This window comes from Megascapheus bottae, chromosome 19 (genome assembly GCF_031878675.1).
Source record: "Megascapheus bottae isolate mThoBot1 chromosome 19, mThoBot2.hap1, whole genome shotgun sequence".
Taxonomy (NCBI): Eukaryota; Metazoa; Chordata; class Mammalia; order Rodentia; family Geomyidae; genus Megascapheus; species Megascapheus bottae.
Genome location: NC_143527.1, coordinates 20,899,269 through 20,926,794, shown reverse-complemented (window position 1 = coordinate 20,926,794; position 27,526 = coordinate 20,899,269). Strand labels below are relative to the sequence as shown.

The following is a 27,526-nucleotide window of genomic DNA, read 5'->3' as shown; positions in this document are numbered from 1 at the left end:
GTTCCCACTGGTTCCCAACAGTGGCATGAAGTTGTTGGCTGTCCCCACATTAGTATCTTAGCTAGATAGTATCACTGTTGCTGGCTTGCCCACCCAATGCCCAGCAGCAGGGCCCAGTTATGTGTGTGCTTTTAGGTATTCTGCATTAAGGTTAAGTGAACACCTGATTCCTTGTCTGAGCATGTGGCCTTTGCTGGCATGCCCACAGCTTCCCAATGGTAGCATGCAGTTGTATACCTTGATTTCAGCCAGATAGCACAGCTGTTGTTGGTTTGCCTTCCAGATTCCTAGTGGCAGGGCCCAGCTGAAGAGATGTGCTTGCAAGATTTCTGCAGTAGGACAGTGCACATTTCTGCTTCTCAGAAAGAGTGTGCAGCACCAGTTCCCCTTGGTGGCTCAAGATTGCTATCCCTGCTCTTTCTGTTTTTCCATAGTAGGGGAGAGCACACACCTGATCCCCACTAAGAGCACTGGACCGTTGTTGGCTGTGCACCCTTTGTCCAGCTAGGTAGCCCCACTGTTTCTGGCTTGTCCACTGTCTCCCAGCAGCAGAGTGTCCTGCCAGGTATTGGCCCCTGTGGGCTATTTCTTCTTGGGCAGGAGTGAGAGGTTTCTGGATTAAATAGCTCATCACCAGCACTGCTCTCCAGAGGGTGGTGAGGGGATCCTGATAGGCTGCTCACTGATCCTAGGTCTGGCTGTGGGCTGTTCCTTGGCGTTGAAGGCTCCTTCCTTGTCTGTGTGTCTCCCGTATGATCTCAGCCGCTGTCTGTGCCCAGGCTGTGTGAGTTTCCTGAGTCTGGATTCTGCAGCCTGCTGGAATCCAGGCCCCTCTGCTGGCACTGGTGCAGGTGGGTTTTGCAGCACCCAGGCTCAGCAGGGAGGGATGGGGAAAGGTTCCTCGCATTTCTTTTTCTTTGAGTGCGTTGGTTATGAGCTTTTTCTTGTTTTCTTTTCGGTTCCTTCCTAGTTTCCTAGTTGTTGAATTCTTAGGGGAGTTAGTTCCTAGAAGCCTCCCCCCACAACTCTCTTCTTTTTTGTGGGAGAGAGCTAAGCTAGGTCCCTAGTGTTTGGGCGCCATCCTGCTTCCCTGATGTTTTGATGTTACTGTGATTCATTTAGCTTACAAGCCTAAGACCAATAAGTTCATTGGATACAGTCTGCAGAGGCAGTGAAGGAACTTCCACTTGTCTTTGTTGCTTCATAGGTAGGCAGGTTTGAATAGAATGGCTATATGGAGCAATGGATAACAAGGTTGGCATTGGAGTCTCATTGCAGTCCAATCTTTGTTCTGATAACTTCCAGCTGTCAATTTAAAGCAAATTGCCTAGCTTTCCCAGATGGCCATATTCCATAGAGCTTGGGCTGAATCATTTGTTGGGACTTGATTGAATCAAATGATATTTTCAGAAATCAATCTAATACTAGGATTTAAAGTGTCAGAATATACTGACAAGTAAACTTACTTGAGTAGCATAATGACCAAGGTTAAAAATGGGCCATACTTTTAGATCTAAAAGCATGGAATGAACCCATTACACAGGAAAATAGGGTCAGAGAGCCTCTGATCATCCTCATATTGAAAGTAGGTTCAGCTGAGCCTCTGATCATCCTCTTATTGAAAGCTGCCTTCCTTTCTCACATCCAGATTTTCTAATGCTCATGTGACATTAATCAATCCACAAGACAATTTCAATTAGAAATAATAGACTGACAATGTCACATGCTGATAAAAATACTTCATAAAAAACCTATCTTCTGGCCAGGAGTTTGGCCTAGTGGTTAAAGTGCTTGCCTAGCATGCATGAAGACCCGGGTTCGATTCCTCGGTACCACATATAGAAAAAAAGCCGGAAGTGGTGCCGAGGCTCAAGTGGTAGAGCTCTATCCTTGAGAAAGTCCAAGGACAGTGCTCAGGCCCTGAGCTCAAGCCCAGGACTGGCAAAAAAAACAAAAACAAAAACAAAAACCTATCTTCCTCATATCTAAAAAAAAAAAGAAACACTCTAAAACTATGCTTCAAAGAAACAACCATCCCATTAAAAGATGGGTCAAAGACTTAGAGACTTCTCTGAAGAAGAAATAAGAATGGCCTATGGCCTATAGACACATGAAGAAATGCTCAACACCTCTGGCCGTAAAAGAAATGCAAATCAAAACAACTCTGAGATTCCACCTCACTGTAGTTAGAATAGCCAGGATCAAGAAATCTAATAACAGATGCTGGCAGGGATGTGGCCAGGAGGGATCACTACTACACTGTTGGTGGGGGTGTAAACTCAACCACTATGGAAAGCAGTATGGCAGTTCCTCAAAAGACTAAACATAGAGCTCACCTATGACCCAGCAATTCCACTACTTGGCATTTACCCAATTGTCCAAAAGTAAGCCATTAGCACAATGATATTCACTGCAACATTATTTATCAAACAAAGACTGGAACCAACCCAGATGCCCCTCAGTTGATGAGTGGATCAACAAGATGAGGTACTTATACACAATGAAATTTCATGCTGCCATCAGAAAAAAATGACATCACCTCATTCATAAAGAAATGGAAAGACTTGGAAAAAATCATATTAAGTGAAGTAAGCCAGACCCAAAGGAACATAGGCTCAATGGTCTCCCTCATTTGTAATAATTAGTTCAAACCTTGCACTTTCCTAGAAGATGATCCAAAAGCTCAAAACCTAGATACATAAGGCCATATAGGTTGAGGCTATATGAAAGGACCTCCAGGATATGGAAAGAAGAGCTATATAATGTGTGATTGTTGTTCTTAGTGTACGATGTTATTTCTCATCTCTTTTGCTGTCCCTTGGTTATTCTCATATTGTCATATATCTTATCAGGTATATTGTATATATGTTCACTTGTTTATTTGAAATAGGAAAGGGAAGGGAGGAAAACAAGATGAGGGGAGGGGTGGGGGAAGGAAATGGGGACAAAACCATAAAAAGTGATATCAGTGTGTGTGAAGTAATGCACCTTCTATCTGGCGAATATAACTGTAATCCTTCTATTAAATACTTTAAAAAATATACGAGAAGAAAAAAAAAACACCTGCCATCTGTAACTACCCAACTTCTTCCTTATCTATACCCTATGTTACTTTTTTAGAGACATTTAAGTTGCCCATAAAAGCTGTTTTCTTAACTGTGCGTTTTTTACATCTTTGTTTTACTCCATTATTAGTCAAAATTCACCTTATAAATAGACAGCCTATCTCTCTAGTCATATTCTCTCCTGAAAGTTCAAGTTTGTCAGCAACTGGTATAGTTTTATGTCATCTGTTGTGTTTTCTTATACCAGATTCCCATAGTCCATGTTGTCTAATATACTAAAAATACATTCAGCCTACATGAGGTCAAGGAAGAGCTATGCGCGTACAAAGAACTCTCCTGCTATCAGTTAAAGGTTAAGAAAGGGCCACAACTAGTCTATTCTTTAAGTTCAGCCATAAAGAAATGTATAGAGGTTAGTAACAGTTTGGTTCTAACATTGCATGAGTGTCTTTTAGTAGACTGAAAGTTCATAAGAAAAAAAACATACCTTCAGAGTTCTTAATACCCCTAATACAAATGCTGTAGGTTTCCAAAGGACGTTTATTGACCAAATGTTAGGTATCTCCCCAAATTCTCATGGCAGCTAGCACAAATTTGGTCACCTAGATGTGTTTTCTTCCTTATCTCATGTAACTACATGAAGTAGCTATTAGACTTTAAAGGGTTGGTACTGTTTTTCAGATAAAAAAGTTAAAACTCAGAAGTAGCTTGGTTAAATCAAACATAAACCTGTCAAATTCAAAACCAGTTTCTTGTCATATTCCAGAAATGACTTTGATATTGAAAGTGTTTTACAATTTTTCCTGTAGAGTTCATTTTTCATCCTAAACCTAACCAGTCATGGCTATGCTCCATTGTGGGCATGTTTCTCATAGTCCTCCTGAAAAGGGATTGAGGTTACTGAGTCCTATTTGCACAAGCCTGGGTCTTAGTTGTAGTTAGCATCTTTGAGAACCAGAAGATAGTCGTATATCTTTCTAAAAGGGAGCATGCTCAGAGTAAACATTTCCAGAACAGTGGAAGATTGGCTTGGAAGGTTACTGAAATCAAAGTCAGATGCAAGCCAAAGGAGTGTGTGTGTGTGTGTGTGTGTGTGTGTGTGTGTGTGTGTGTGTGTGTGTGTTAAATCAAGCAACTACCGGACAAAATTTGCCTCTGATATACAATATCAATTGGTAGAAAATGAAAAGAGAGAGAGGGGGAGAGGGGGAGAGAGGGAGAGGAAGAGAGGATTGCATGAGTAGAGCGTTAAAAAGTCTGGTAATGCCCCAGTTTCCATGAAGCCTGATTATTCTTCCTCTGTCTTCCACAAGATTCCTCTTCATCCTTTAAAAGGATCCTTTAATACTGGAGCAAGCCATCCATACACCTTTCTGTGCAATCTTTCCCTGCGTTGGCCCATGTGTATGAAGATTTAAGGGTGGAAAGGGGACTCCACCTTTCTGTGGTCTTCCTTTGAGGTCTTTTTTAGGCTCCTGTGTCATACAGTGCTATACACATAAACTTCCTACAGCTGTGCTAAGAATCAATTAGGAACTGGGAACATTTCAAATCTGCCTATAGTTTTCAGGGCACTCTGAAGTCACTGTGGCAATAAATCTGCCAAGAAGTCAGAAAATGAAAACCTGGAAGATTTCTCCTCTTCGGCCTTGTTGCCTTTCAAACAGTGAAAGCCACTCATTTGGAGCAACCTCACAAGGAAGCATGTGCCAAGAAGGCTTTTTAAAGTGAATTTCCTGTAGCTAGAAAGGCTGGGATGTCTTTCCTAGAACAATTACTTTCCACTCCTTGAGGATAAGAAGCCACAGTAGTGGCTTCCTCCAGAGAAGGAATTAGAGAAAGTATTCCCTTCCAAAGGAAAGCCAGAGTGGGAGAAGAGAGGAACAAAAATTAACTTCTCATTTCCTAGGGGGAGAAAACTATGATATAGGCAGACCTCAGGGATAGAAAAATTAGCAGGGATCTTGAGGGATCTTATTTTAATAATCCACACCAGTATTTGAACAGAATTATTTAACTTCAAAATGTAACTTTACATGGCTGTCAATTTATAGGTGATAAAATGAATGCAGAGAGAACTAAAATTGTGTACTCAGCTTTACTCGATGACAGCGCAGGACTACAACTCAATTCTATCTGATATCTGTTGATTTTCTTTCTTTTCATGGTATCCTTGCTTGCTGACTTGCTTGATTGACTCATTCGTTCATTTAGCCGTGATGTAGAACGTCAGCAAATCTAATATGCATAGATAGGCATGGTGATGTTAGAATATTGGAAATTTTAAATAACTGCTGTTTCAAATTCATTCCCATGTACTCCACTTTTTCATTCAAACTCCTTTGAATCCTTATACAGTCTAACAACTAACTAGATGTCACTTGACTAGACAAAATCATGTGTCAACAATAGATTTGTCCATATCATGCTACTTATTAACTATCCTTGACATTTAACCAATGATTATTGGTTGTGAATTTGATTTTATCCAAAGGACACTTAGAGTGCAATCCAAAGACTTTGTAGCTTATTACTAACTATGTAAGTTGATTTGTTCTCATCTTTGATTCAGTCACAGTGTTTTCCAGTATACTGAGATGAAATCTAGTTCCTTATAATATCAACTAGTTGGGTGTTAGACTGCCCAACGCAGGACCAAGCACATGAGTACTTACTTATATTTTTTGTTACATTCAAGGGCAGCTTTCAAATGTCACTCTGAGTCTTTTCAATATGTACTCTCCTGTTCTCTGTGTTCTTGAATCAAAGATGATTCAATACTAGCACAGTTCTGAAAAGATTTTCAACTTCTCCCTCTCATTTTCCATCTCTTCCTTCTCCTTCATCTTCATTCTCTACTTCAATCCCACTCCATCACTTTCTCATTCTTCCCTCTTTCTCTGGGTGCTGAGGATGAAACCAGGGCCTTATTCATGCTAGGTAAGCATTTTACCTCTTAATCATATCCTCAGTCTTGTTTACTTTTTTTTTTTTTTGCAGAAATAGAATTTCAGGAGAAGGACATGAAGGGACTTTCCAATTTTTAGCTTAAAACTAGAGTTTCTGTAAAGATCTGGTATGCAGTCTTTTCACTGTGTCATGGGACATACTTTCAGCTTTTCCATGATCAGAACTGCTCTTGAATTCACAACTAATGGCACTGTCCTTCCATTATTTATTGCCTCTATTGCTTCATACTTTCTACCAATGCCAGTTTACCTAAGAAAGTAGATGCTTCATCAAGCGATTAGTTATATTGTGGTCACATGCTCTTTTAGTTGAATCAGAATTTGCAATGCTGAGTGAATAGCAGAAGCACCCAGAACATTTATTAAAATTCAATGCTGAATCTACCAGAGATGGATTAAATCAAGATGGATCTCAAACATCAATAAGTCTTCCCAGTTAATTCTATTTTATACTGTTTCTCTCTCTTTTTTTTTTTGCCAGTCCTGGGCTTGAGCTCAGGGTTTGAGCACTGTCCTTGGACTTTCTCAAGGCTAGAGCTCTACCACTTGAGCCTTAGCATCACTTCCAGCTTTTTGCTATGTATGTGGGGTACCGAGGAATCGAACCCGGGTCTTTGTGCATGCTAGGCAAGCACTCTACCACTAGGCCAAACTCCCGGCCCCGACATTAGAGAATACTATCTCACATTTCCAAAAGAAGATCCTAAGAGGAGGAAATGACTGGTTCTGTGCTTTAATTATACTACTTGATCATAACTTGTTATGTTTTTTTTTTTAAAAAGGAATGGAAGTCATGGCATAGTTTTCTTTCTACCATTAACTTCATAAATATAAAAATTATGTGACTTCTTATTCTTTAAATCTTTACATGTAACCTCAAATCATGTCTTGTAGGAGGTGATCTTCCTGCAGGGTCTTGTAGTTTCTCTGGCCTGTGGAAAAGGATGGATCATTACTGTAATTGTATAAATCAATCACATAGATGCCCAGGACGTAGCAACAGAGCTCCTGACAGCAAGTCAGCCAAACGATGATACCAGAGGTATATTTGTTCTCATTCATGTTTATTGACAATGTCCATGCAAAAGGGACAGCTGAATCCTCATAAATTTTATATTTGCTAGAAAAAAAGCACCTGCCATAGAGAAAAAATATACAAAAGAAAAATGGAAACATGTATATTAAAAACACAAATACTACATGTAGAGCAGCTGTAACAAGGACATGATTTCCACCTAACTCTTTCTCTTCATGTCTGCATCTATGTTCCATGCACTTCGCTAGCCTCACCTTTCTACTATTTCCATGCATTTGCTGCACTTTAAAGCATGCCCTCTGATCTCTCTCACTGGGTCATGAAATCTGTGAGGAGAGGGGCCGAGGCTTGGTCATGATTGTGTGTCTAGTTGCCGTCAGAGTACCCCGTGCATCATCCATGCCAGAAGATAACTTGCCGAGTGACTAACTGAAATAATGGAGATGATTTACTATTAAGAGATCTATGTCCTATACATTCCCATCAAAGATGCCCATCATTTTTTTCAATGGCCCTGGGGCTCAATAAATAGGAAATGTTAAAAGGAAGAGTGCTATGTATGCCAACTTCTTTACCAGCTTCAGATGTTCTATGTTTCAGGGATTCTGAGATCACCAAAGGCCTATTAGGGGAAAAAATGTGAGAATTCCTGTGGCATGTAGTTTAAAGACATAGTTTTACTCTTTTACCTCAAGTTGGCCTTGAACCTCATGTTGCCTCTGCTTTTCCCTGCTGGGGTCAGCACAGACATATGCTCTGCTAGGATTTGAAGACAGGTCCCAGTCTATCAGTTTAGATGTACAATTTAGAAATAGAGTTTTAGGTTTTAGCAATCCTCAATTATTACATATCAAAATGATAATACCTTCATAACCTACTTTGTGTTTATAAATGATAATAGGCATAAAGGTACTTTTCTCTCCCTATGAAATAGGCTCTCATGACTGAAAGACGAGCCACCCACAGGGAAAGAACATTTCTTTCCACATGAAGTCAAGGGACATAGAATTTATTCATGATTTTGACTTGGTTCCATTTATTTTTGCCTGGATTTAAAGATAATAGGCCAGGTAATGTCCTGGACCAATGACTGCACTAAACTTCTAGAGGCTTACTATCTATTATGGTGAATGTTTCAAGAGAGCATGCGTGTCATATTTGCTTCCAAAGCAACACAACACAAGAAGGAGCACCCTGTAAATATGCTTCGGAAAAGCAAAATTACAGCAACTTTTAGTTCTGGTTCTAAGGACACCTTCCAGCCACGTGCTTGTTAGGGGAAGACCTTTCTGATTTGAGAGACTCATTTCTCCATTGAAGAAGTATAGGAATTGTTCTACATGCTTTTTTTGGCTTCAGTGAGTTATTGGTCTAGGGACAGAAGCTGGGGACAGAAGCAAATGAGCAGATATTTGACTTACTACTTTCCATCCAATAGCAATGTTCTCATAAGAAGCACAGCAGAGACTTGCAGTGATAAGTAATGGGAAGAGTCTATAGGCAGAGGAAAAGAAGATGGAGAAAACTTTTGGCTGGGAAGAGGGATAACTGTTCTGTTCAGAGTAAGACTAAACTCCGGTGGAGTGGAACTGAGAGGTCCACATACCCAGTCTTCATTGCGTCACTTCGCCGCAGTGCTTCTGAGAAAAGAGTGAAGATGTTTTGTGACACAATTCAAACCAGCAACCAAGGTATTCAGTCAGATGTGGGTTTGCAAGTGGACAGGGCCATCTAACCCTCACCTCCAAATCCTTCCTCATTCTGAACGACTCCAAACTCTCACTATAAAATGTGATATTCAAGAGTCTCCTCCAAAATCAAAATTAAATCTCAAGGTGTCTTCTAGACGGTTTGCAGGCTGTCCTACATGACCTTACAATGTCAATAAGAGTTTCCATGCCTCAGTTGCCTAAAGAGGCCGGTGGGGGAAATGAACAAACTCCAGTTTGCAGCCCAAATTCAACCGCTCGAGAGAGAATAAACACATCATCATAATTTGTCCTGCCTTGAAGACATCCCACCTTGTTCATTTTTTTTTCTTTTTTTTCACCAGCAGAGAGAGGGAAGTGGATGGCATCATCTCTTCCAAATGCTTGTCCTCCTCAAGTGTCCGGTTCTTAGGACGAAGGAGGAAGATCCACGTGAGCATGTGAATCCTAACAAGTCGCTTCACAGCCACACACACACACACACACACACACACACACACACACACACACACACACACACAAATAATAAACCCCTCAAAGTGAAATGTAATTATCAGGTTTAAAAAAAAATGATAAAGAAATGCACCCTGTTTCAAGAGCCTATCACAACTCCCGCCTGGGCGCTCGCTCCCTCCCCCGCAGCCCCAACACTGCTCGCCTTGTGTCAGACAGTGGCAGTGTTGAGCCCGGGAACCCGCGCCCAGCCCGCGGCGCTCCCCGCGGCCGGCCGGCTCAGTCTCCGGGGCGGCTGCCGCAGCCACTGGGCCGCGAGGGCGCCGGGGAGCGGGCGGGGCGCGGGGCGGGCGCGGGGGGTCCCCGCTCGGCCTCCACACACAGTTTTTCCCTCTCCACTCAGCCAGAGCCCCGCTCGCGCCGATTGACCGAAATTCCCCAGGAGAGGGGGAGGTGGAGGGGGGGGGGAAGAAGGTCGCTCGCCGCCCGCTCGCGGCCGGCCGGTGCCTCGCTCGCTCGCTCTCTCTTTCTCTCTCTTCTCGGCTCCTCCAGCCCCGGGAGCGGCCCCGATCTCTCCGGGCGAGACGTGTGGGTATCCGCGCGCCCCCCTCCTCCCCCTCCCCCTCGGAGGCAGCTCGGGGGTGACGGTCCCCGCTCGGCGCGGTCCTCCCCCTCCCCCGCCCCGGCCTGCGCCCTCCCCCTTCCTTTCACTAGGACTCCGGGACTCCGGGGAGGCAGGCACCCGGGCCCGACCCCACTCCGGGCGCTCGCCGGCCTGGGACGCGGGAGGGCGGGCGGGCGGGCGGCGAGGGGACGCGGCGGCGGGGGGTGGTGGTGGTAGGGGGGGGCGCGGAGCGGGCGCGACCATGGAGCGGCGGCGGCGGCGGCGGCGGGCGCAGTCTTAGCGACCGCGGGGCGGGAGGAGCGGCGGCGGCGGCGGGCAGGGGCGGCCCGGTGCGGAGGACCGAACTGCACAGCTCAGCAAAAGCGCCCGGGCCCTCGGCGCGCCGCCTCCCGCGAGCCCCAGCCCGGCCACATTTTTTTTAAATATATATATATATATATATATAAAGCTCCAATCCATCCTTTGAAGAAAAAGGAAAGAAAAAGAAAAAAGCACCACCACCACCACCGCCGAGGCGCGGCGCGGGGCGCCCGGGCTCGCTCTGCATGCGCGTGGACCTCTGCAGCCAGAGATTCGATTTTTGTGGCTTTTTTTTTGTTTTTTTAAATCTTGGCTCCTGCTAAAATTAGCCGGGCTCAGCCGCGCGCCTGTGTGTGAGTGTGTGTGTGCGCGCGCGTGTGTGTGTGTGCGGGCGTGTGTGTGTGTGAATGTGATTACTCCAGGACTCCGCGGGCTCCGGAGACGCCATTTTCCCCCTTGATATCTCTCTCCATAAATCGGTGGCGCGGCGGAGGCGGCCGCTGTCGGGCGGGAAGCGCGGGGCCGGCCGGGGCGCCCGCCGCTCGCCGCCGCCTCCGCGCGCCTGGGCGCCCCCCCCTCCACCCCGCCCGCCGGCGCCCCCCGAGCCGGGGTGGCCCGCCCCGCGGCTCGCCGTTTGACAGATGCTCAGCGCCATGGAGTTACGGCGGCAGCACCTTTGGGGGCTCGGGCGAGAGATCGCAGCGACCGGGATCTGAGCGAGCGCTGGAAGCCAGCGGAGCCTCCGGGACATGGGTGAGCAGCAGCGCGCGCGCGGCGGCGGCGGCGACCTTGGTCTGGGGACCCCCTCCTCCTCCTCTCCTCCGCCGGCGTCCAGCCTCTCCCGCGGTGCCCGGCGTCCCCTTGCACGCCGGGGGCCACGGGGCACTGTGTGTGTGTGTGCGTGTGCCCTGCATACAAAAGTTCTCGTCGCCCCTCGGGGGTGTTGACTTGGCCCGGGGTCTGTGGAGAGGCGGGAGGTTGGTCCCCCGGGGAGGGCTGCCCGGGCGGGGGACGGGCGCGATTCGGGGCCGGCCCGCGGGGTGGGCAGTGATGCTGGGCTTCATCGGAGTGACCCGTTGGTGGCGGCAATGGTGGAAGCGGGGGGCTGGAGGCTTGGGAGCTTATTGAGTTTCCTCTAATCTGACCTCTCACCCCCTCCACTCCCACTCCCCTCCAGTTCCGAGCCCTCCCCCCCCCTCCACCTTTCTCACCCTCCCCGGGTCGGTCCTGCCGCGGGTTTGGCTCGGTGGAGTGGACCCGGGAGGGGGGAGGGGGAGGAACAGGGGTGGGAAGGCTGGCGGTAGGCGCTCTCTCTCTCTCTCTCTCTCTCTCTCTCTCTCTCTCTCTCTCTCTCTCTCTCTCTCTCTCTCTCTCTCTCTCTCTCTTCTTTGTAACTTGCAGGTTAAGTGGAGCTAGAGAGCTACCTGGTAACCTAGTTTTTTTTTTTTGGTTTTTTTTTGTTTTTCTTTCTGGGGGAGGGAGGGAGGCGTATCAGAATCTAACGTGTCGGTTCCTAGAGAAGAACTGGCAAGAAGTGGTCCAGCGGGCGAAGGTTGGTGTCTGCTTGGCTTCTGGCTGTGGCGTTGGTCTTTTCTCTGAAACAGCAACAACCACAACAAAAACCAACCCAAATCTTCATCAATGGGTTTGAGTCCCGTGTGCTGTGCTCTCTATTGGGAGGATGCTGGAAAGACAGGAATTCCCTTAAAAGCAGACGAATGCCCCCATTTGAAAGCATGCATTGTTGTGCGTTCCTAGAGGAGCCCTTGGGCTTGGGAATTCACAGCAGGCTTCCCCTTTCGGTGGTTTCCAGTGAGAAATCTCTCCCGGAAAGGAAGCCCTTCAGTATCGATTTATTGTTTTTGTCTTGCGAACCATTATCTCTTTGACCAAAAACACAGTCTGAGAAGTTCCCCAGAAGGAAAGTCAGGTAAAGGGAACTGGATAGATCTTTAGCAAGATGATGATAACGTTGGTGGTGCTGGTTTTGGGTGTTTGTGATAGAAGCATTATTAGGTAATTGCAATTTCGGATCAGCAGAGCATGCTGGTTCAATAATAATAATAATAATAATAATAATAATAATAAATAACTGACTAGTAAAATGCTGTCTTCCATCAACCCTCCCTGTCTTACCCAGCTTACTAAAATTCTGAAATGGGATCTAACAGGATATATTTTCATTGGTGATCAGAAAGTTGTGCTGTTGAAAGTAGTAGATGAGGCTTAGAGGTAGGGGTGTGTGTGTGTGTGTGTGTGTGTGTGTGTGTGTGTGTGTGTGTAAGGAGAGTTCTTTCAGCCTCTCCAAGCTTCATTTCTTTTTTATGTGTGCCTGAGTAGCAGGACTGTTGAAAAAAGACTTTCTGTTTTGTTTCCCTTTGAAATAAACTGTCCTGATGATCTCATGGTTGACATCTGAAACTAAGATTGGCATTTGTGTGTCTCCTTATCCCTGGTGAAACTCTCCTCTAGTAGGGGACTTTGTTCTAGAAGTCTAGGGAAGCTCTCCTATAATCCCACAACTATTCACACCTTTCCCATGAAGTTTGGTTGGAGTCCATGGTCTGTTAGGAAATAATGACATTACTTACTTTTGTTTTCTTCTTACATTCCTTTCCCTTTCCTTTTTCATGCCTTCATTGCTTATCCTGTTTTTCTTCCTTTCCTGTAGATTTGCTCTGAAGATTAATTTTTATAAAGTAACTGTCATCAAAATACTTTGGTAGTTTGGGTAGTTCGCTCAGGTAAATCTCCAGAGCCTCCTCTACATTCAACCATCTTTTGCCAAGAAGTTATTGTGTATGTTGTAAGAAGGAGGGTGGAGGAGAGGGACTTGGAGAGGGCTATGTTATTCTGTGCAGGCCACAGCTACAGCATTAGACCAACCGGGTAGGTGTGTGGGGGGGAGGGTTGGGGCGGGGGAGAAAATGAGTTTCCCAGTTAGAGGTTGGCTAGATTGGTAGGTGGGGCCAACTGGCCAGGAGTGGCTTATGAAGGAGGAGAAAGTTTACAGCACTTTAAGGTGTAGTCAGTTTACAATCTCAGGTCCCTCCTTCCCTTTCTCTGGATTTCTGTGGCTTCTATTCTCCCTTGACCCTTTCCCTCTGGAGAGAGGTCTACACCCCCACTTCCCCCACCGTTTTCTCCCCTCTCTTACCTAGGGATCCTAGGTTTCAGAACATAGTTGAAGATGCTGTGTTTTTTATTTGTACTTATTCTCAGTGTTGGAGATAATGTGTGATGTGATGTAATTCAGAAGAGAAGGAAGAAAGCAAGTATGGTTGAAAACTAAGTTCTTTAGCAAGCAACAGGGAATATAGCCCTAGAAGATTCAGAGGTCAGTGCCCAGAGTACTGCTTGGAATACAATCTTCTTTCCAAGGTAGTTAAAAAGAAAGAGCAGAAAAAGTTCTGGTTTAGGGAAGTTGAAGTAATGTTCAGACTGGGTTGTGGGAGCTGTTGCCACTATAGTAACCTGAGCTGAGCTGAGCTGGGGGGAGGAGGGGGTGAGCACAAGCAGTGTTTAGCCAGAGGAGGGAAGCAGACTTGTCTTTTTTAGCAAGGAAAATAGACATGCCATTGGAATAAACAAACTCAAGGTGGGGGAGGGGGATGAAGTGAACATAAGGAGAACCATCTGAGAGGCAGCAGTGTTTGGTGAGGAAGGGGGTTACTTCTGTCCTGAGAGAGAATATCGGAAAATATCAGTTGCCTTATATGTTCATGAATGGGCTAGACCAGCTAAAGGTTGTAATCTGATCTTTTGCACATTAACATCAGAATGTTCCATAGGAAGGCTCTACACGGAGTCTAGTTCTAAACTTCACAAGAAGGAAACCTGGAAGTAACCTGGAGAGAACCAAGAAGCTCCCAGGGCTGCCATGAGGGCTTCTGATCCTGTATTTACACCCCTCCTGGTGAGCTGCTTTGCCAATCACCTGACCTGGGTGAAGGTTGGGGGCAGGGTGTGGGGGGAGAAAGACAGAGAAAAAGGGGGAAAAAGAGAGGTTTGGATTATTTTTAAATTTTAATTGAAAAATAGTGGGGAGAGCGAGGGAGGAGTGAGGCTTTTGCTGAAGAAGAAATAAATAGGTAGGCACTTTTCCTTCTGGATTCCCCATTCCTTTTCTGCTGTTATTTTAACTTTGAATTCCATTAGGGGTAGAATCAATAATTCTCTGGCACTAAAATGTACATCCAGCAGAAGAGGGTTCTTGCAACATGGTGATTATTTTTAGTGGTACTTGTCTCTGCTCTGAAATATCTATATAATATGCAAAAGGAAGAGGATGAGAATGAGTTAGAAGGCTGGGACATCCTTTCTAGGCTCCTGTAGAGATACTGAGGCTTGTCTGGGACCTTGACTTCCCAGAGTGCCAGATTTTTCCCTTAGAGACTTGAACTTGTTTTCTCTGCTATAGGATAGGAAATAAATAGGTTTTTGTTTGTTTTATTTTGTCTTGTGGATGGCTTTCAAGTTGCTTTCATTATACTCCTCTCAGAATAGACCCAATCACTTTTAATCATTTTTTGTAGAACGTTTTCACTGGGATGATAATGATGGTACTGGAGAGTCATAGCAGAAGTGGGCCAGGGCACAAAAAGATTCTCTTGGCCTGGAGAGAACAGTATAGAGCTGAAGAATTCAGGAAGCCTCACATCATTTTCAGCACACCATATTTTACCTGCTCCTAGAGTTGATTTGGGGATGAGACCAAAACACAATCTTTGCTATGGCATCTAATTAAACTGGGTCAACTACAACCAAATACTTTTGAGATTGTCAACTTATAAAAAGAAAAAGGTTATTTTGTTTTACAGACTTAAAGTTCCAATACATGATTGGTTGACTTTGATGACTTGAGCCTGTGACAAAGTAGTACATAATGGTGGGCACAGGTAGTGTAGCAAAACTGCTCACCCCTGGACCAATATGGAGCTGGGATGTTCAAATCCCCTTCAAATGCATGACCCCCAGTAGCTTATAGACCTACCAGGAAGCTCTGTTGCTTACAAAGTTTTACCAGCTCTCAATAGTGCCACTCTGGGGACCAATCTTTTAGCACATAGATGTTTGAGTGACATTCATCATTCAAAACTGAGTAAATTCCCCTTCGTGTTTTGGTCAGAATTGAACAGAGAATTGTATCATCATGTGCCACAAGTTTTGGCTTCTTTTGGGGCTCTTTCTGAAGGCTACCTGATATTTCCATAAAATCCTCATTAAGTTGCAAACACATTGGCCAGCCAAATACCTGATTTCTACAGAAAAGAAAATGAGAAGTTTCACTGAGTATACATACTTCCTGGATGCTGAGAAATGATGACAACCCACATTATGGCTTGGCTCTGAGTTGTCATTTCCAACTTCCCTTAGCCTTCTGCTTGGATTGCATACTTCCTTAGGTACACCAAGGTGGGGGTAAGTGAAGTTTTGGGAAACAATGACCCAAGATAATTTAGTCTATGTTAGTGGCCCATGGAGATCTCCTAGGTACAGACACAGTACCTTTCCTTTTAGATTTGGAGTTTAACCCTAGCAGTGTGTACCTTCTAAGTTTTAAGAAATATTTCTAATATCTTCAGGTTAGAAACCAATTGTTTCCCAACCTGCTTGGAGATGTCGAGGTCATATGAAAAGTGAAGCACCGTAAAATTCATAGCAGCTCTTGAGAACATCTCCAGTAGCTGAAAATGGCTCATGATGCAGAGATGCATGTAAAGCAAGTCTAGATAGAGCCAACTGAGCTGACACTCAGGCAGGCAATGCTTTGCTTTTGAAAGTGCTAGGAAGAGAGGGGATAAATTGGTGAGAAGAATTGTGTTAGCTTGGGAAAAAAAATTCCTGATCCAACATATCATTTTCCACCAAAAATACTTCCTTTTATATGTATGGAAATTTGTTCTTTTCAAAAATATCTTCACATTACCCCTTTGGTTCTTCTGAGGAAAGAAAGCAATGAGGCATTTTATCTTTATGCAGAAGATGAGGCAATGGTTGTAACAGAGTTACCTAGAATGACAGAAGTTGGTGGGTGACTTGTGCCAGACAACTTGGGTAAAACTCCAGAAGCTTCATACTTGAGGTGACAAGATATGCCTCAAATCCTTTCCTCAGTACTTCCCAGCAAGTTATTTAACCTCTTTGTACCTCAATAACCTAATCATTAAAACAGAGTTAAAAGTATCTACCTTTCCTACATCAGGGGAGAAGAGAGAGGAAGGGGATTTGAAGAGTAAATAATATCAGGTAATTTCTGCCATTGAATTCTGGAAGATTTCTGTGCTGGTTCCTAGAAACTAATGTCTGAGATTATTGTTGCCTTGGCCTAGAGATGAATAACTCCTTGGTCTGACTAAAATACCCACGAGGACCCTTTGTGTTCTAATGATTCCACTGATTCGATAATATAGATGCATATATTGTACACAAGCTGAATTATTCAACTCATATACAAGTTACATTGTTATATGTCTATGTCCAGCTGAGACCCAAAGTCCGCATGATGTCAAGTTGGAATCAGGAAGTACTGGTGTTCAAGAAGTGTTCTTCAGGGGTGGGGGTGTAGGGGAAGGAAATCATGAGAAGAAAAGGAACACAAAGATAGAGCAATAGAGAAGAGCAAGAGGCTGTGCTGACCAGTGACATTCAGGACTGAATTTCCCACCTCTCTATAGAATAAACAGACGTCAGGGTTGTTTCTGTCCCAGCAAGAACAGGAAATTCTCTAGAATCAGGAAGGTTCTTTAGTCTTATTGGCTCCTCAACTCCTCTGTGCTCTTTCTTAAGACACCTAATTCTTTCTGTCCAGCAACCTACACTGAGCCACCTATGCAATGTTATTAAGTGAAACTTCATTAACTTCATTTGACCAAACACACACACTCTCTGCTCCTGTCAGACTGGTTTTCTCACTGACCTGGGCACTTTGTCACCTGCCCACCTCCACAATTCAACTCTCTCAGGGTTGCCAGCTCCTTGCTGGAAAGTGCCCTGACTGGTCCCTTTTAAGCAGATCTACCTCTCAGGACAGCTGACACCAACCCTCCCCCCCTCTCCTCCTCAGCAAGGACTCCATTAGCTCCCTTGTCCTGGTTCCCAGAGCATTTCATGTCCAAAGAACAAGCCACACCCAGCCATACTGCTTTGCTGTTCTTTCACCTACTTTCCCCTTTCTTAACGAAAGGCCTAAGCTTGCAACTTTTTTTTTCTTTTTTTTGGTGATTAATTGGAGATATGACTCTTTGGAACTTTCCTAATTGGGCCACCTTTGAACTGTGATCCTCAGATCTCAGCCTCCTAAGTGGCTAAGATTATAGATAAGAGCGCCTACTGCCTGATCATAAGTGCTATTGAAGGTACACTAAACATCTCCAAAATAAAACCACACAATAAAGGCCTCTGAGGATAATAACTATTTATATTAATGGCCTTTTGCATTTTGAGGTAACTTTCAGGGAAAATCACCCCATCTTAGCTTCTTCCTCAAAGTCTGAGGTAATGAAATTATACTACACTGGCCTCTTTTCAGTCACTAATTCACTCATTCACCCAGTCATGAAATACAGAGTCGAGTCTCCTCACCACTCTGATTCACACTTGACTTTCTCTGAAAGTTCCACTCTGCCCATTAACTATGCTGTTTTCTTTGATGCTTAAGTCCAAGTGCTTTTGCTCCTCTGTGACTGAATGAGCCTGACCACAATGGAACTGAGGAAAGGCTGAAAAGTAAAAGAGATCCAGAAGGAACAGTTGCAGAGGAAGGTAAAAGCAGGCAGCAGGTTGAGTGGGCCACCTGTTAGCATATGGTGCCATTTAGGTTGCATTGGTTCTACCCCTTTGTTGATTCATCATAAAGTGGAGTAGTCACAATTTGTATGAGTAGTCCTCTTTGATGTTTTGGGACTCAGTACAATTAGTTGTATCCCAGGGAAGTGTGTGTGTGTGTGTGTGTGTGTGTGTGTGTGTGTGTGTAGGGCTTGAACTCAGGGCATGGGCATTGTCTGTAAGCTTTTTTTGGTCAAAGCTAGCACTCTACCACTTGATCCACAGCTCCACTTCTGGCTTTTTAGTAGTTAATTAGAGGTAAGAGTCTCACAGACTGTCCTGACTGGGTTGGCAGATCTCAGCCTCCTGATTAGCTAGAATTATAGGTGTGAGCCATCAATTCCTAGCAATACCAAGGATTTTTTTTTTTACATTATCGTAAAGCCCAGAGCGCTTCAAACCTATCTAACGACACCCCAACAACTGTCTAAACCAATCCTACTGGAAATTAATGAGCTTTGCTCAGTATTTGATGTGGTTGAGAGAGTTATAGCAGGGGAAGTTGGTGCCCTGGGGTAAATTGAATCAGAAGCTTCCCAATCAGAACAGAACAGGCTTGTAGGGAACAACTAAGGAGGAGATGGCAAACTCTGTATGAAGAAATACCACAAAGAATAATGTGGCATGAAGGGAAGGGTTAAATTATTGCCACTTCTTTTGAAGCCCAGCCTTCTATGGTGGAATAATTGAGTTGACATGAGGGAGATGGTACAAAGACAGCTCCGGGAAAGTCCAAAATGATGGCATCTGCCCTTGCTTCCCATGCCCTGTAGACATCTGGAATCTCCACTGTCAATGTTTCACTTACGTCATGTGCCTTTGGTCTGAATATCACTTTGCTATGTGGAGTTGTAAGGGCCTGAAGCTCAGGTTAACCTGTCCTTAGGAGATTCTCTCTGGCCTCTTATACCTGCCTGCCCTGCTAAGGGAACCTGTGTTCAGCAACTGCTGCTAAGTTGCTGTGTGTGTGTGTGTGTGTGTATGTTTCTTTCCTTCTCAAAGCCAAAGACCTCTGTGATGTTGGCTTAGGATGACATCAGGAAAATGGGGCTCTGACTTGTGGGACTGTAAAAAGTTTAACGAGGATACACTGATTGGTTTTTTATGAAAAGGAAACCTCTGCAGCTACTGAGATTCTGCAATGACTCGGACCCCAGAACCTTGCAAAGGATTTGGGATAAGAATGCGAGAAAATTGTGTAAAAAACCTTCTTCATTATTCTTTATAACCACCAGTGCTTTAGGTGGTAGTGGAGAGGAATGCTTGGAGTTTGAAGTCAGGACTGGACCATGGGGAGATGGAGTAGCTAAATCTGGTGAATTCAAATTAGAGGCCTGATCATGTTTTTTTTTTTTTTGAAGCATTGCAAGCACTTGTGTAGGATAGCAGCATCATGAAGTAGGTGGCAAGGCATATGCCATTGCTGCTGGCTATGTCTGTGACCTATTGCTATTTGAGCAATGAGATCTTTGATTTTTATTTTTGTTTAAGTATTGATTAATAGTGGTGGCTAAAAAGGACCATTTGATGTGAAAGCTCTGTGGGCCTTCTTTCTGTTATTATGTTGTACTCTGGAGCTCTATTACAATCAGTGTTTTGATCCACAACTATTTATTAAAGTCTCAGCATTGCAGCCATTGTGAGCCATTGAGTCTGGTAATCTTGGTGGGGAAGACCTGCTATGGGATGTGACTTGAGCCTCTAGGGAAGGGATAGGATACTTGGAGGGGCATGCTTAACCATGGTAAAAATCACCCCTCCGCAAGCTGGTTGCATGATCTGTGCTGAAGTATAGCAAAAGAAGTCTTTGGGAGGATGTATTTCCTAGAAGAAGTGGCACAGGAGACAGTTTTGGGGAGTATTATACCTTTGACAAAGAAGCAGAGGTAGGATGATGTGTAAGCGTAAATTTAGAACTATCTCAAAGGCAATGAATGCTAAGTGTGAGGATGCAGGACAAATGGCAGGCCCTGGCAGGCAGTTCTAAGATAACTGATGTGGAAGGGCTAGCCACATCTAGCAGGCACCTTGCTCTTGTCATCAAATATAATAGATACTGGTGGGTGCTATGGGGCTTCTTGAGAGAGGAGAAGGGTAAAGCTGCTGCTCTCAATGTGGGTGGAACATGTTCTAAGATCTCATAGAACACTATAGATAGCTCTCGGGCTAAATACTGAATTTTAATGGGAACCCTTGGGGCCACTACACAGAAAGCTTAAGGATTGGGTGGGTGGATGGGATGTTTGGGGGGTAGGTGCAGAGAGGTAAGGAAGATGCTTTGGGGATGTAAAGAGAGTTTATTACAGGACTCTGTAGATAGCAGATAGGTTGGGTAAAGGTCAGATCAAGGCATTAGCTCCCTAGAGCTGAGCTGAGGAGACAGGATCCAAGAGCAGAGTGCAAGCCCAAGGAGGAGGACATATCGCACCCAGGGACTTCCACACATACCACACATGAAACAACTGCAACATAGAACCCTGCTGCCTGCCTCTTAAGACCTGTCTGTCACCAGCTCCTTACACTGGGGTTCAAAGGAAGTCTCTTCAGAATGAACAGTGAAACTACCTATTAACATTTAAACTGTGGAACGGTCACTCGGACACAGAAATCTCCGCCTTACTTGTCTCCAGGAGTTTACTGTATGATTGGGGAAAGGCATGCAAGTTTCAGTAGCATTGTGATGTTTAAACGACAGTTCAAGATAGCTGGAGGAAAAATATCAAAAAGAAAGGGAAGTGGAGCTAATATTTGTTTAGCTCTGGTATGCCTAGCATCTCCTTTGCAGCAGAAGCATAAATATGTAAGTGTCAGATTACACTTTATGTTCAAACAACAATGAACAAAGCAATTGCTGAATCAGATGGATGAAAAGTTGAGGAATTTGAATTCAAACTGAATTTACAGTAAGATCGAATTGAGAGAAACTTGAAAGAAGTCCTGAGGAATTAATTATCTGCTACATCATCTGGTTTCTCCCTGTTGTCTCCAAGTAAGTTTGTCACTTTTGCCTCTACCTTACAAATGACTAATGGAGGACAAGAGTTACAGTAACCTCTATTGGTGATATTATGAATGCCAAATGACATTTGGGGTCAGACAGGACTGTCTCTGTGATTTAAAACAAAAGCAAAACCAAAACCAAAAGACAACAAACCTCAACTTCAGTTTTCACTTAGGGTGATCACTCAATGAAGTCAGGTGATAAACTTCTAATGAAGTGAGGTAAAAGACTTCACAAAACTTTAAGTGAGCCGGGAGGCGTGGTGGCTCACGCCTGTAATCCTAGCTACTCAGGAGGCCAAGATCTAAGGATCACCATTCGAAACCAGTCCAGCCACTAAAGACAGTGAAGCTCTTATCTCCAGTTAACGACCAGAAAACAGGAGTGGTGCTCTGGCTCTGGGGGTAGGGCAGTAGCCTTGAGCTGAAGAGCTGAGGGACAGAGCCCAGGCCCAGAGTTCAGGCCTCAAGACCGACAAAACAAAACAAAGAAAACAACTTAATGTATATCTCGTGCATGTTCAAATTATGATCATATCTATTATCATCTGGATTCCTCTAGGACAGAAAGCCCTTCTTACATGTCTACTATGCTTCACCAATTTTGGTATTTTTCTGCATGTGTTGTTGTCTGTCCCACTTCTCCATCCTCCTTGGAAAATTCCGGGAAAAGAGTAGGAAGAGTGGTGAGGAAAGTCAAACGCGGAGAGTTTAAATGATACTGCAAATCAGATGTCCGGCTGTTTTTAGAGCCCATGTATACAGAAGCAGCTTTGATCTTTGGATGATAAGTCAGAAGTTCTTTGTGTCTTAGATACCTCATGATTTGAAGGAGGGCTTGGAATTCTGTTACACATCACTCAAAGACAGGGACTTGGTCTGAGAACTACATCCGAGGCTGTTCACACATACTAGCATGGTATAAGTCAGTCACACAAGAACTCTGGATACATTCCAGAGGATAAGGTAACCATCAGAGGGAAGAGGTCACAGCCAGAGTAATATGGCATCTGTTTTATAGTAGACATTTTCAAAAATTAGAAAGAAAGCTAGCATAGGAAACACGCAAACTGGTATTTAATAAATGACTGTCACTATCATTATCAATTACTGTTTGCCACACAAAGTTGTGTGTGCTGTACTTTTATGTGGCTGGCAGTGCAGTTCATTTCTTTAACTATGACACTTTAAACACATGGGTAATGTATGCACTCAGTTATCATAGTAGCTGCAACAACAATAAATGATAGAAAAATTTCAGCTCTGTCATAATCTTACGGGACCACCCCAGAAAGTGTGTCATAGACAGAAAGTCTTATTATTTAGCAAACTGTTGTATGTGAATTCAACTGTGTATCTGATTCAGGCAGTGTGTGCTCCTGGGAAAATTATTTACTTTCTAGAGCTTCATTTGAACATCTGTACATTAGTGGCAGGATCTTCTGCATTTAAAGATTTAATCTTTAAAAGACTATAAAACAAGGGCTTGATATAGGACACTGCTCATATTAACCATCTTTTTACTGCAAGTGTGTTCTTTCCATGACTACATGGAGAAACATAGGCAGTATGTGAAATGCCGAAGTCTGGACTCGACTTGAAAACATAAATACTGGCCTGGTGGTGCCATAGAGATTTTTTTCCCAGGAGCTAAGAAGATCCAAGGCTCATGCTGTTGTAGTGTGCTGTGTTATTGGTTCCCGGGGGAGGCAGTGTTTTTGCAGCTAGGGCTGGAACTGTTGGTTACTGTGCCTGACTTAGGCCTCAGTAATTTGATTCTGCCTCTTCCCCTGTCCTGGAGATCCCCTATGCTTAGTTTTGTATTCTGCTCAGTGTAGAACATGCTGGAGCCCCTAAAGCAGTGAGAAGGAGCCAGCTCTGCCTTTGCAGGATTTTTGATTGTCAAGTAGATAACACTGGGTCTTCAGTACCTGGAAATGTCAGACTAGAATGGGCCATGGAATTCTCCTCTTGCCATCCCAAATAGAGATAGGGGAGATCCAGGAAGAAAAGGTGACAGTGTTAAGTCTGGAAGTCCTGATTTAAAGCTCATTGTCATTTCCTTCCCAGGAACAAGCAGACAATGGGTAAATAATAGCAAAGAAGACAAGTTAACAGGTACAAATTAAACCCAATGAATGTGTTTCTGCCTATGCCTGGAGAAGGATGAGGTGGCTTTCAAACCTTGCTTTCCAACCCCATATCTCCTCGCTTTACTTGAGATCTGAGAAAAAGAAAAAAAAAAAAAAAAAGGAAGCACTTAGCCAAATGTGAGCTTGGGTGACACAGACTATGGGACTAAATCAAATTGAACAAAAAGTGTGAGCACTTACTAAAGTGATCCCAGGTAATTATTATCTCATTTAATCGTCAATTACTTCTTCAAACAGCCCTTGAGGTAGGATTATTACCCAATTTCCAAATGAGACTGGAATAGATTAAAAAATGTCTCCCAGAACATGGTTACTAAATGGGAACTAGAGGCTAAGTCATCTAATCCTGTGACATCCAGTCTGTGATACCATTACTTTTCTAATGGTATGGTTGCTCTCTATTCTCTGTATGTTCACTGGGCTTTGCACTGTGTGAAAACTCATTTAAAACAGAGCCCGTTTCCCTCACTGTGTGCTTGATCTGCTGGGCAAGATAGATAATTAAATGAAATATTGAAATGCAGTTTGTCAAATGCTTTGATGATATAATAATACCCTGGGAATGCTGGTAAGATTATCTCTGTGTGTGCATGTGTGTGAGAGTGTATGTGTGGATATGTGTGTGACCAGTGTATGCAAGGGAAAGTGGTATGAAAAGTAGGTTCAGCAAGTCTCAACTAAGGAGGTGAAATGTGACCCCGTTCTTGAAAGGAAACTTAGAAATAACCGATTGGAGAAAAGAGAAAGGGCCTTCAGGTAGAAAGAAGCACCACCTTCTGAGGAGATGCATGCAATAATTTACATCAGGGTGTCTCATGAAATGCTGCTGAAGGATGTGCTGAATGAAGGAGTCAGGGATTGCTTCATGGCGGAGTTAGCACAAAGCCACTTGTAAATCCCTAAAATTCCTTAGTATAAATAAAGAAGGATGAACTATCAACCACTACAATGTCAAAATCAGACAGGTTCTTGCAAGAATCTCTTAAGGAGCTTTTATAACTATAGGCTAATGAACTTAGGTTGAGAATACAGTTGCTTTTCTTTCTTCATAATCAGGTAGGCTCATACTCCATTATTTCATACCATGGCCATTCCCCTTAATCAGAAATTCATGACTTCTAAGGCTGGGGGTATAATTTCATGTAGAGCACCTGCTTAGCCTATGTAAGGCCTTTTGTCTAATAGTGAAAAAGAATGGGGAAAAAAAGTAAAAAAAAATTAAAACTTTCTGTCAACTAGAAAAATTAACAATTTTCAGGTCTATTGCTATAAAGAAAAACCAAGTAAAGATTCTCACATCTTTCAATCATTCTATATATTCTCAAAGGCCACAGCTTTTCAGCAACAAACGGGCAGGACTGGAGAATGGTAAGATTGGAGAGGAATATTATTGACGTCTGGGTGGAGACATTGCTTTATGAGACTTTTATAGTACACATGAAAAGTTGTCATTACAAGGCACACTGTGGATTTCAGTTGTTCAGAGCTTCAAAGATTCCAGCAGAATAATCTTTTTAGCCCAGCAAACAGTAGTAGATGCATGCCTCCTGTCAGTGTTCTTGTAAATGCTTAGCATCCCATTCATTTTTCATTAAAGCTCTGATTTGTAAAGTTTCCTGTGGTGTAAACACCTCCCACCATGGCTGATTTTCTAGCCACTGACTTGACTTCACTGAATATGGACTCGAAGAAGTGATATACAGGGTGAGCTCTCATGAGCCCACAGGGACTGTCTTCAGTAAAGCATTGTGTCTGTTCACTAGCGCTGAGATAACCCCTGGTAGCAGCAATAGCCCTGAGAGGAGACTTCTGTTGGCTTCTTGATGGATGGAAAGGGTTATCAAAGGGAGACTGATACTTCCTCTGTAGGGCAGTGCTTCTAGTGTATAACTTTCCCCTTGTTAGAACATGATTAAGATGAATCCAACTGGAGACCTGAGGCAGGGGAAATACTCAGAACAAAATAAAAGCAGCAGTATCATGAAATTATTTATAATGACACTAAAATATGAATTTTAGAAAGCTCTCTGGCATCTACAAGAGGAGGAAGTGGAACTCTAGTGGAATAGAAGCCTAGGGTAACACCAAGGAGCAAGCTGGGGTGAAAATGCACTAGACTCAGCTGAATGAGAAGAAACAACATCGATAAAGATGGTAGGACTACAGCACATGCAGCAGGAAAATTAGTAATCTACAGTGAACTCAATAAAAACAAAAAGGCATGGAAAATAGAATTAAATTGGTTTTATGGAGGACTGATTAGAATATCCTATCACATAAGGTGAAGGAAAGAAAACCAGTGAGAGGAAAAAAATGATAGAAATGGAGAGGAGAATTCTAAACTGAAAATTGTGAGAAAAACTCAGAAGCTGGAATCATCAAGTGGAAGAAATAACAAAAGGAATAAGCATAGAGAACAGTTCTGAGCTGGAAAGGACCTGCATGTTGTAGATTTTGTAACGGTCCAGGAAAATTAGAAAGAGACTTATCTACAATACACTCAGTGTTTTAACTGGTAAATTTCTAAGATCATGAGAAAGAAAATGTGCAACTGCAAGAGGTATAAAGCAAGTTGTCTACAAGGGGAATCTGCCAGCCCAGCAGCCATCTTCTCTTGTGTGATCTTAGAATCCATAACCTCAAGATTTGAGGAAAAACTCCTGTAAAGAAGGAAAAAGTGACTGGGAGTGTGGCCTAGTAGTAGAATGCTTGCCTAGCATGCATGAAGTCCTGGGTTCAATTCCTCGGTACCGTATACACAGAAACAGCCAGAAGTGGTGTTGTAGCTCAAAGTGGTAGAAAAAGTGTTTGATATTATGGGAACTTCCACAGTAGGGGTGAAGGGTCAGCTAAAGAAGAAGCATTGGATAACCAGGAATGGGGAAGGCTAAGGTCATAAACAGCAAGACAAATGAGGAAGGGAATTCTCCCGGCTTCATCTTTAGCATTCTGTGAGGCATATGAGTTGTTTTCTTAAAATGTATTTTTCAATAAGCCTTGGGTTCATTACACAGGGAATTATGGTCTAATGAAGGAGTTAAGGAGGACATTGCTCTTTGCATTTGATGGATGACACTGCATCACCAAAGGTCTTCTGCTGGTAGGATGAGGCACAGAAGTTGCATCTTTTGACTTTTGTTAGATAGGTCAAGGGCTTTGACTGCTTCCACCATATTTTCCTTTTGGACCACCGCAGGGTAGACAGTGTCCTAAGAGCTAAACAGGTGTGTGTGGGGGGGGGGGGGGCAGATGATGCCTGGAAGACCAGCTTGAATTGCTGGTTTTTTAAAATTGTTTTTTAATTCAGTCAGTGACCATTACCTGAGTGACATGCTGGTAGCTATGCTAAGCATTAGGAGAGCACAGGTGGGCCCACATATTACTGATGCTTATTCTCAAGAAACTTCTGTAAGAGGTAATACTTTCAAATACAAGGTAATAGTACCTTGGTTACAGGGCCATAGAGTAATCATATGGACCAGACTAAGACATTAGTTCCCAGATTCCAGCACATCAGAAGCACCTGGAGGCCTATGAAAAGTCAGACTGCTAGGCTCATTCCTGAAACTCGGATTCAGTAATTAAGACTTGAACAGTTGCCTTTCCACCAAACTCCAAGATCAGCAAGACTTCCCTGGGCAGCCAGTAGAGTATCTATTTTAGACTAGGAAAAAAAAATCTTGCATGGTACAGATTTGGAGGACTGGAGGGTTGTACTATTTGAGACTCCCTTTACTCTGAGATATATGTAAATATGCAAGATTGCCCTGACCACTTGGAAAAAGAAAAGCATATTCAAAGAATCCCCCATAGGTTTATGTGGTGTTGAGCATGAAAGGTACTTTGATTTAATCCCATTTGTTGTTTGAGGTGTGGAACTCAGAGTGGCTTGTCTAGTATAGTACCTCACTGCCTGGCTGCAATAGAGTCAGGAGGACAGACCAAGTTTTCAAACTCAGCTTCAGTGTTCTTTCCAAGAACTCTATTCCTTCCTTGCTCTACTGTTTTCTTCAGACCTAGTTACTTCTCAAAACAGGTTTTATTGTTCAGTTCCCTTCCCTGCTCCCACTACTAAGCCCTGTTACAGAGTCATGGAAGAGTTAACTTTGGTTGCAGTTAACTTTGGAGGCCTGAGCCAAGTACAGAGTGTCCCTTGTATCCCACCCTTCTGAAGGAGTCAAGACTGCCAGAAGGTGACAAGGCAAAATGTTTCTACCTGGCTTGGGCTGGGAACTCCATGAGTGTGTGAGTGGTCTGAATGCTCACATGTGTGCGCTGTCAGGGTGCCGTCACAGGAGGACTGGCAGTTGTCTTTCAAACTTGCCAAAAAATTGAACTGTCACACAGGCAGGAAGGTGAGTGTGGGCTAGAGAGGCTAAAGGAGAAGAG

At 43.7% G+C, this 27,526-nt stretch overlaps 1 protein-coding gene and 1 pseudogene across 1 annotated transcript in view; one reads left to right on the top strand and one right to left on the bottom strand.

Moving 5' to 3' along the window:
* Positions 1–9,382: 9,382 nt before the first annotated feature.
* On the bottom strand, positions 9,383–10,812 carry LOC150049722 (uncharacterized; annotated as a pseudogene).
* Positions 10,813–10,815: 3 nt separating this feature from the next.
* Positions 10,816–27,526, top strand: part of Setbp1 (SET binding protein 1) — a 324,431-nt gene continuing 307,720 nt past the window's right edge. Inside the window, exon 1 of the mRNA XM_090353180.1 lies at positions 10,816–10,910. The gene's annotated coding sequence lies outside the window, so the exon portion shown is untranslated. The remainder of the gene's footprint in view (positions 10,911–27,526) is intronic.